This window comes from Enhydra lutris, unplaced genomic scaffold, assembly GCF_002288905.1.
Source record: "Enhydra lutris kenyoni isolate GAN:26980312 unplaced genomic scaffold, ASM228890v2 scaffoldscaffold21, whole genome shotgun sequence".
NCBI classification, from domain to species: domain Eukaryota; kingdom Metazoa; phylum Chordata; class Mammalia; order Carnivora; family Mustelidae; genus Enhydra; species Enhydra lutris.
The window spans coordinates 59249102-59259362 of record NW_019154105.1 but is presented as its reverse complement, the minus strand read 5'-3'; the positions used below and the strand labels follow the sequence as shown (position 1 = coordinate 59259362).

The following is a 10261-nucleotide window of genomic DNA, read 5'->3' as shown; positions in this document are numbered from 1 at the left end:
GATATTTGGACTTTGGGAGAAGCAAAGTATTGGTTCTACCTGATGGCAGGATGTCACAAGCCCCAGGGATAAAGTTTTGGACAAATGGCAGTGGCCCTGACACTTCCATGAGGTCACTGGGACAGTTGACCCTGACATTTGATCACTCTGGACCTTGGTTTCCCCACTGGTAAACTGTGCAAGTTGGACAAGTGATTCCTCATTTTTTTCTCTAACATTGTTATAAATGCCTCCCTCTCTTTTCTTCTATTAAAGATAACATATGTTCATGGTAGAAAAATAAGAAACTTCAGGGGAAAAAAACTCAAGTGAAATTATCATCTTTCTATTTATATATATCTACGCATATGTAAAAGTGAATATGTATGTGCCCACAATACACACTTGCACTCCCACTCAAAACACACTCCTTACGAAAGCAAGCGTGATTGGTTATAAATGCCTTAGAGCCCCTCGGACTAATCAGAATAAACATTTAACCCTGCTCTTAAAGCTGCTTGCTGTCTTTGTCATTCTTTTGGAAATAATTGCAGATTCGTAGGAAATTGCAACAATAGTGCAGAGAGGTACCATGTGCTCACCCCTCCCCCAATTCTATGACTGCAAGAAATCTGGTTCTCATCATGCACAATATTTAATCCTTACACAATCCTGTTGCACACATAAAGTAGTTGTAGAACAGCTAACCCATATCTCGAGAAACAATTTTACTGCATTATGTTTGTGTGTTGTTGTTATTATCTTGCGCTTTACCAAACATTTTGTTCAAATTCCATTTTTTGAAGTTGTTTAGGTCAATTCTTTGCTTCCCAGCCCCTTCAGTGTGGTTTTGTTATTTGTTATAACATGATTAACTTCATTTGGTGTTGTTTCTACTCCACTTTGCATACCACTGCATTCTGATTGATTTTAATGATTTATTTTGGGGGTTTGTGAAATATTCTTGCATTCCTAAGAGTAAGGGCTATACAAAGAGGTCAACCCAAAGAAGTGTCCCTCTCTCCTTATACCTCCACTTGTTTGTTCTCTAAGCTCCTGCCCAACCTGTTCTTAGCTATCCTTTGCATGTAACCAACCTCTTTAGTTTTAGGTTTATCCTCCCTATTTAACTTTTGCAAAAAGTATGTGTGTGTTTTCTTATATCATCTTCTTTCTTATGTGAAGGGTAGCTTACTATAAATACATCTCTGCTTTTTTCATTTAACAGTAACTTTTGGAAAATCACATCCTATTAATCAAAAGAGATCTTCCTTTTTTTTTTTTTTTTGTTATAGTTACATATTCCATTGTGTGGATGTACTGCATTTTTTCCCCCAATAATTCTTCTTTGAATGAGTAATTAGGTCATTTCTAATATTTTGTCAACAACTATGTAACAAATAATCTTGTGCATATCCATGTGTATTCCATGCTATAGATTCCTAGGAATGGACTTATGGGCTCTGAATATAAGTGTGTAGGTAGTTTTGTTGGGTCTTGCCAAATTCCCTGCAAGAAGGGTTGTATTGGTTTGCATGTCTGTTAGTATCATTTGAAGAGAATATTGTCTCATAGTTTTAACAACAGGATGTATTATTCTATTTTTTAAATTGGTTTTATTTATTAGAGTAGTTTTAGATTGACACTAAAATTGAATGGAGAGTTCATATACTCTGGGTCCCACACATGGGTGGCCTTCCCCACCAGCAATACCACTGATCAGAGGGCTACACTTGCTGCAATTGATGAACCTACTCTGACCCATCATAACCAAAGTCCATTCAGGCTCACCCTTGGTGTTGTACATTGTATGGGCTTTGACAAATATCTAATGACATGTATTTGCCATTATAGTAGTATATAGAATAGTTTCACTACCCTATAAATTCACCAGGATCTGCCTATTCATCCCTTCTTCCCTAGCCCCTGATGACCACTGATCCTTTTGTTGTCTCCATAGTTTTGTCTTTTCCACGACATCATATAGTTGAAATCACACTATGTAGCCTCTTCAGATTTGCTTCTTTTGTTTAGTAATATGTATTTAATATTCCTCTAGGTCTTTTCATGTCTCAATAGTTCACTCCTTTTTAGCTTTGAAGAATATTCCCTTGTCTGGATGTAGGTTTTTCTCCTTCTTCTTCTTCTTCTTCTTTAATCCATTCACCTATTGAAGGATATCTTGGTTGTTTTTGAGTTTTGGCAATTATGAATGAAGCTGCTATAAATGTCTGTGCTTAGGTTACTATATGGGAGCAAGTTTTCAATTCCTTTGGATAAATACCAGGGACCATGACTGCTGGGTTATCTGGTATGAGTAAGTTTAGTTTTGTAGGAAAAACAAAACAAAACTACTGAACTATCTTCCAAAGTGGTGGCACCATTTTGTGTTCTCACCAACAATGAATGGGAGTTCCTATTGCTCCTCATCCTCATTGGTCAGTATCTGATTTCTCGGTGTTTTGGATTTTGGCCATTTTAAGAGGTGAGTAGTGGTATTTTGTTGCTTTAACTTGGAATTCCCTAAGAACATATGCCGTGGAGCATCTATTCATATGCTCATTTGCCATCCCTGTACCTTCTTTCTTCTTTGGTGGGGTATCTGGGTCTTTCATCCACTTTTAAATTGTGCTGTTCTTTTTCTCACTTAAGAGTTCTCTGTATACTTTGAATAACAGTCCTTTGTCAGATATATCTTTTGCAAGTATTTCCTCCCAGTCAGTAGCTTGTTTTTTTTCATTCTTTTTACAGTATCTTTCACAGAGCAGACATTTTAAATTTTCATGAAGTCTAGCTTATGAGTTGTTTCTTTTATGGGTCATGGCTTTAGTGTTGTATCAACAAAATCATCACCACGTCCAAAGTTGGAGGGGTTCTCTTGTGTTCTCCTCCAGGAGCTTTACAGTTTTGTATATTTTATTTTGTTATGATCGGCTTTGATTTCATTTTTGTGAAGGGTAGAGGTATGTGTCCAGATTCAGTCTCTGCATGTGGTTGTCCAGTCATTTCAATACCATTTGTTTTCCTACTTTTAAGCCTTTCGCCAATCTGAGAGGTGAAAAATGATAATTCAGAATTGTTATAACTTGCATTTTTTGATTACTTGTTAATTTGAAATTTTTTACATATTTAGAGGAATGTTTATTTGTTCTTGTGAATTGTCCATAGGTTTTTTTTTCTATTTTTCTATTATTTTTGTCTTTCATCCTTAAATTTTTAAGAATTCTTTTTATGTTAGGCATCTTAAACCTTTAGATATGGTACATGTTACAAACATTTATTCTTTTTCACCTCTTGATTTTGATTATGATAATTTGTGTTATGCATTTTTATAAACTTTTCTGTAGTCAGTTTTATCAGTCTTTTCTTTATTGCCTCTAGATTTTGAGTCATAATTAGAAGTTTTTCCTTAGTCTGAAGTTAAAAAGGAATTCACCTATATAGTACATGCATGGTTCCATTTTTTATATTTGGGTTCCTAATCCATTCAGAATTTATTCTTGTGTATGGTGTGATATGAATGTAATTAAAACTTTTTTTTCCCCAAATCATTACCCAGTCCCCCCATACCATGTATTTAAAACTCCATCTTTGTCTGGAGTTTGTCTTGATCACTGTGTTCCTAGATCTACTTTCTGCTAGAGAGTCTTTATTATTAATAGAAGTGAGATCTTATGCTTTCCTTTTGTTCTTGCTTGAAGAATACTGTTTTACATATGGAACTTTTGTAATCTGATTGCCAGTGAATGCTTGCTTCTCCTTAACATGGCAGCTTACCATGGTGCTCATCAGAAGGGAAGACTGTCAGATTCTGGGATGTCTTTTTATTTCACCCTTGCTCTTTGGGTCTGCAAGCTGGAATGATGGATAAACACCATTTTCAGAATGTCCTTTGCTTTTCACAGTGGCCATTGAAACCATCCTTCTCACATTAGGAATCCAAGGCCCTTCCTGTATAATAACACCCACCACCCCACCGCCCAACAGTAGCCTATAGGTTGTTGACTATGCGGGGGCCAGACTTATTATCTGCATTTAACTAATATATCTCAGGGTCAGTGTCATACACACAGTGGGAAATAAAATAAATACTTTTTAATGATGATGGGGTGAAAGACTAAATGAATGACTGTTGCATTACTGTTACATCATTTGAGGTCCCATGTAGGAACAGCTATGATATCAGCTTCCTAGACATGAAACACTATTTCTTAGCCATATTTAAATCAGAAAAATGATATCTGTGACTGTATGTTGCCACTAGAGATTAATGATCTGTGAGTGTTAATACTATGGATCAGCTATTGCACAAGATTTCACTTTTATTAGCTCACTTGATTCTCAGTACAACCCTACAAAGTAGATATTTCCAGTCAGCTTGATAACGGGAGAGGGAAAGCTCAGAAATAAATTCCAGTGACTTGAAAAAGATGACGTGGCTACAAAATAAAGCCAGGTCTTTGGGCTTCAAGTCCACTCATTTCTTGATAGCATGTTGAGAAGTGTTAAGATTCCACACCCCCACCACAAAATGTAGAATCTAAGAGAGTATAATGATGGTCACAACTGCCCATGACCCATCCCCTTGCAATGACTGATGTGTGCTAATTTACTATTTACAAATTATTTACAAACTATTTACAAACTATTTCTTGAGAAGGTGTCAGAACTTTGCTGCTTCTTACCATATTATTCACATACCCTGTTCTGTAGCAGGTAATAAATAATTCAGACTAAATTTGGCAAGAACAAATGTTTGTCCTTTCCCACTTTCTATTGGCTTGGGAGGAAATTATTTTCCCTCTTCAATTGTTTACTGAACAAAAATGCATTTACATTGTTTTCTAAGCCAGCTGTGTGATCTGGCCTATTTTCCCCCATTGCTTCGATGAATAAATTGTGCAAAACCTCCTTATTCCTATAACAGGAGATCCTGCTAAGAAAACATTCAGTTAGACTCATACAATAAAGCACAAAAATCTGACGTCTGGGTCAGATTTAAGAAATCAATTCTCCCCTGCTTCCAAAGAAGCCATTTTATTCTGGAGACAAACTATCATGGTACAACTTGGAAAATGAAAATCTTTATTTAGAACCACTCTGGGCTTTCTGATGGGTCAATAGTTGTGTTTAATATATGTAAAGATAGGCCAAGGGCAGTTTCAAATAATAATATTTTCTTAGTCAGAGATAACTAAGCGCCCCCCCCAATAACAACATGATAAAAATACCATGCATTTGTCCAGAGCATTTTATTTCCAGCACAAGTGGTCCTGCATTTGTACGCAGCCATAATTCAGGGAAAGAAAGACTGAAAATTATTTGGATTTGGAATTAGACATCTTAGGACCAGTTTCCAGCTGAATGACTTCTTTAGTCACTTGACTGAACCCTTTCTGAATGTGTAACATGTGAAAGCTTAAATGAGATTTGCATATGCGAGCCTTCTATATGATCTAAAACATATAAACACAACACCTTTTATTTCTATCATTTTGGGGGGTATTTTTTGCTTCCCATTGACTTAGGTAGGTAGGTAAAGAGAGTAACACCTACAGTAACTTACTTGAGACTTGAGCAGGAGGAGTCTTCTGGTTATGTCCATTTTGAAAGAAGAGAGCTGCAATTAGAGAAGGAGGGAGCTCAGGTGTCTCTGGTCAGTCCTTCAACATTTTTCAAATATATAGGACTCCGTGATGAGTGTTATTCTAGGTGCTTGGAAGAGGTTGAAAAAGACCAGACTTACCCAGTTTGCCACAATTGTGGTGCTGCACAAGGTTGAGGAACTGTTATAGAAGAGTAAATCTTAATTCCTCCCCTCTAGGCCCTCATGCTATATGGGGGGTAGGGAGCAGGAAAGGCTAACGTACAACTAAATCATTGTTACTGGTCTGACCCATGTCCCAGGCTTCTCTTATTTTTCAGATTATTGGCTGAAATCTCCTTTGCTTCAATTTGCATAAGACCAAATTCACTCCTGAGTTCTTCTTTTCCTCACACCAACAGGCCAAGAATTATGAGATTAACTCCAAACAATAGGGAGAGAGTAAAGCAAAGTTCTCGGTCCACTTGTGGCCTGCAGTGTGGGGCTGTGGTTCTTCTGCTGCTCTGGACTCTCATCCTCTCTACCCTTTGTGTCTCTGAGGCTATAGCCCCCAGTACTTTATGGTTAGTACTCTGGCTGACACTCCTGCCCTGACTCTAAAGCAAAGCCACCTTGTGAGAGTCATGCGAAAAGGACATCTGTCATTCTGCCATGAACATCCAGGCCTACACCATCCAAGATGACAGCAGCTTAAATGCAAGAACACTTCAAATGTGGCTTGTCCTAATTGAGGTGCACTGTAAGTGGAAAATACACCCTTGATTTCAAGATTTAATATATAAAAAAAGAATATGAGACATCTCATTGTTTTTATATTAATTATATCTTAAGATGGTAATATTTTGGATCCATTAGGTTAAATAAATTTTATGAAAATTATGTACATCTCCTTTTACTTTTCTAAATGTGGTAACAAGAAAATTAAAATTATGTTTATGACTTCCATTCTATCTCTTTTGGATTTTGCTAGTTTAGTTTTTAGTCTTTCTGGCTTACTTGGCCCACCCTTTCTTCTTCCATGATGACTTTCCCTTTTGTGGTCTATGATATTCTTTATGCCTAGTGGCCTTCTTGCCACCATCCTAATTCATCAGACACACTTTCAAGTCCTAGAAGAGAAACAGTTCAGAATCTCCTCTCAGGAGAGTCCTTCATTCGTTTGCAAATTTACTGCCCCCTGCTTCAGTGCCAGCTGAGTATCTAGGGGAATTTGGAGGGGCTATCTTGTCAAACCCCTCCCATATGATAAGGATCCACTTGTCTTTCACTGAAAAAATTGAGAATTATTCTAGAGATTTCTCTCAGAACAGAAGCAAACAAGTTGCTGCTTGTACCCAGACTGGGGTACTGGGGTGAAGCTGGAAATGCTCAAAGTGGCATTATATATAATATATATTGAATATAGTTAGATAGATAGATAGATAGATATAGATAGATAGAGATATCTATACAGATATCTGTATCTATATAGATATCTGTAGATAGATAGATAGAGAGAGAGATACAGATATCGATATGTATCTCTCTGTCTATCTATCTATCTAAGGCTGCCCCCAAAGGCAGACAGGTTTATTGGGGCCACAGTCGAGGCGATCAAAGCTTAAACTTGGCTATACTTCCCAGCTCATCCTTCTTGGTAGCGTAGGAATTGGAAGAGCCTTTGGTTGCCTGATAAGCTCATGTGCTAGATGCTCGGCAGTGGTCTTGATATTCTGGGAGACGACCCCACAGGCACCTGTGCACAGCAGCCAAACACCCTAATTCACATGGCATAGTGAGGACACATGAATGCCCTGACCCCTCCCTGTTCGGGATTGCCCAATCCAGATTGAGTCCTCCCAGAACTGCTGTTAATAATGGCATGGACCAGGACCTACAGGGTGTTCTCACCAGTGAGCAGATGGATGATCTCAAAGGCATGCTAGGCAGTGGCATGGTCATGAGCTGCTTGCCGTTTTTAAGGCAGTGTATGACCATTGCATTGGTGAGGTGTTCCACAGCAGGGCGATGCACCTTGTTGAAGCGTTTGGCCGCCTAGCACCTTGCACTGGGTGGCAGGTACTTGGCATCCTTCTCTTTCATGGCTATGTAATCCTGAAAGGAAATGTCATTGATCTGTACCTAATTGAAGATCCACTTCCCAAAGAGTTTGATGTCAGAGGTCTCCATGACTGCAGGTGCAGCCGTCACCCACTGGGTCATCCTGAGGACACAGCTGGGGCATCACAATCAGTCAGTGTGCACTACACACTGCCCTGACACAGGCAGGAAGAGGAAAGTGGCCTGATTTATAATGCAAGGTGGCAAGCCATTTGATCTGTTTCATTCTTACCATCTGTAAAATGGGCATGGTACTCCATGCCTATTTGGCTAAAAAAGTCCAGAAAGTGGTTGGGAAATCAAATAACATTGGGACCAAAACCAAAAAATAAAAATTAAAAAACAGTTTAAAAACTAGGAGATGAAACAATCATGTTTAAATGGTGTCACCTGCACATGAGCTCATCTCAGAGAGAGAGAAAAAAAAAATCAGATGATGGGATTAAGTCAGCTAGAGATGGGGCATCCCCAGAAGCATCAGAAATGTGTGAGAGCTTCGGGCATAACCTGTGTGTGCCAACATCAAAGCACTGACCACAGGCTTGCTACTCCGTGGGCTAAAACAGATGCTCTGGTGATCCCACAGCCAGACCACCATCCTCCAATAAAGCATTCTCCACGGTAACGAAGTCCTTAAATCTTTAGAAGGGTCTTAGTGTGGATTACAGCAAACATCTCAGTACATCTTTCTTAGCAAGGATGTTGAAGCACCACTGGGGTGAATTTTAAATATGGTCTTATTAACATATCCCTTCCTAGAGCTCAGAAAAACCAGGAGCACTCAGAATCCTCTCAGAATGTGGAACCTTGAAACCTGGATGCGTTTTCATTATGAGTGAAAAATATATGCAAAGTGGTCACCCAAGGGATTCAAAGCCACTACCCTGGGGGTCTTGGTGGTTGGGCAGGTGAGTTTCTGTAGTAATTATTCTGAAAATGCTAGATTGCTTTTCAATCTAAAAACAGACACAGCTACTGTGTACATCCTTGCTAGTCCCAAAATGCTGAGATGTTAAAAGGAGGTCTCAGTTATTTAAATGGGAATGAGAATGAGGAAATGCCCTTATGTTTGGCCTCCAAATTCCAAGAAACATGGAACTTGAGGTATACCTTCATTGAGTATTGGAGGTGGGGGATGGGTGGTGGTGGTAGAGAGGGGTGGTCCAAAACCCTGGGCTGAGGCCACCAAGGGATTAAAGGTGGATAAAGGAGGCCCTTCTGCTCAGAGCAATCTGCTCCTACTGGAGCTTTTTCTAAAAGAAGTCATCGAGGGGTGCCTGGGTGGCACAGTCCATTCGGCAGCTGACTCTTGATTTTAGCTCAGGTCCTGATCTCAGGGTCATGAAATCAGGCTCCGAACTCAGTGTATGTCTGCTTGAGTCTCTCTCTCTTCCCACTATTCCTCTCTCTTGCATGTGTGAAAGAGAGCTCTCAAATAAATAAATTTTTAAAAAATAAAAATAAAAAAAAATGAGTCATCAAGTCAAATCTGTGACTATGAATCCTAAAATGAAAATTAAAATGAAAATAGAAGTCCACTGACAGATAGTTAAAAGAACATTTCTAACAGCTTTACTCATAGTACCAAAAAACAAATTAAATGTTCACTAACAGGTGAATGGCTACAAAAGAATGGCATATTCGTTCAGTGGCATACTACTCAGCCACAAAAAGAGATGAACTATTGATAAATATAATAACATCAATTGATCTCATAAGCTTTATATTTGGACAATAGAGGTCAGGAAATAAGATTAAGTATTATATTATTCCATTTATATGAAGTTTCAGAATAGGAGAAACTAAATTACAGTGACTGGTATCAGAAAAATAGTTGTGTTGAGATGGGCAAGAAATGCCTAGAATGTGGCATTAGGAGGGAACTTTGTGAAAGGCTGGAAGCATTCTGTGTCGTTTCTGGGGTGGTGTTTGCACAAATGTATATGTCTGTCAAAACTCATCAAAACGCATGTAAATTCTGCATTTTATTGTATGTAACTTATACTCCTATTCATAAGAGGGGCAGAAGAAAAAAAAAAGCCATTTTCCAAGTTTAAATACAATTTCATCATATAACAGCCATCATGAGTTTATGGTTTCAATCTGATTTCAAGATTAATCCCTACATGAATCTTCTTTCCTCCAGGCTTTTAATATAATTTCTGTTCTTCACTGTTTTCCTGATTAGTGGGGTGAAAAGGACAAGTAGCCTGAATATAAAAGTACCCTAATGGGAGAAAGTGTTTGCCCAACTGTTGCTCTTAAAAGACCAGAAAACAATTCCCCCTCTATCAGATACCTAGTTTCAGAGCCTGTTTTAATGATAATTGCCCTGCCATGAGTCCCTTAGCAACTAGCAACTAACATCTGAAATAGATTGAGTATGGGGGAAAACATCTTGGATTATTCAAGTCACTTTTCCAAGGTGGCCAGCATCTAGAAGAAGCGTCTTTCATTTCAGACAGAAAGACGGTGAAGACAATATAGATTTACAGAACAGAAATTAACTGGTTTCACCACACACTTCTCCACTGCCTTGATAGTCAGTCAACAAATTTTATCCAGCCTCTGGCCTCT

At 38.5% G+C, this 10261-nt stretch overlaps 1 pseudogene; it reads right to left on the bottom strand.

Annotated features, from left to right (window-relative positions):
- Positions 1 to 7177: 7177 nt before the first annotated feature.
- LOC111148876 lies at positions 7178 to 7786 on the bottom strand (annotated as a pseudogene).
- Between the last annotated feature and the right edge of the window lie 2475 nt (positions 7787 to 10261).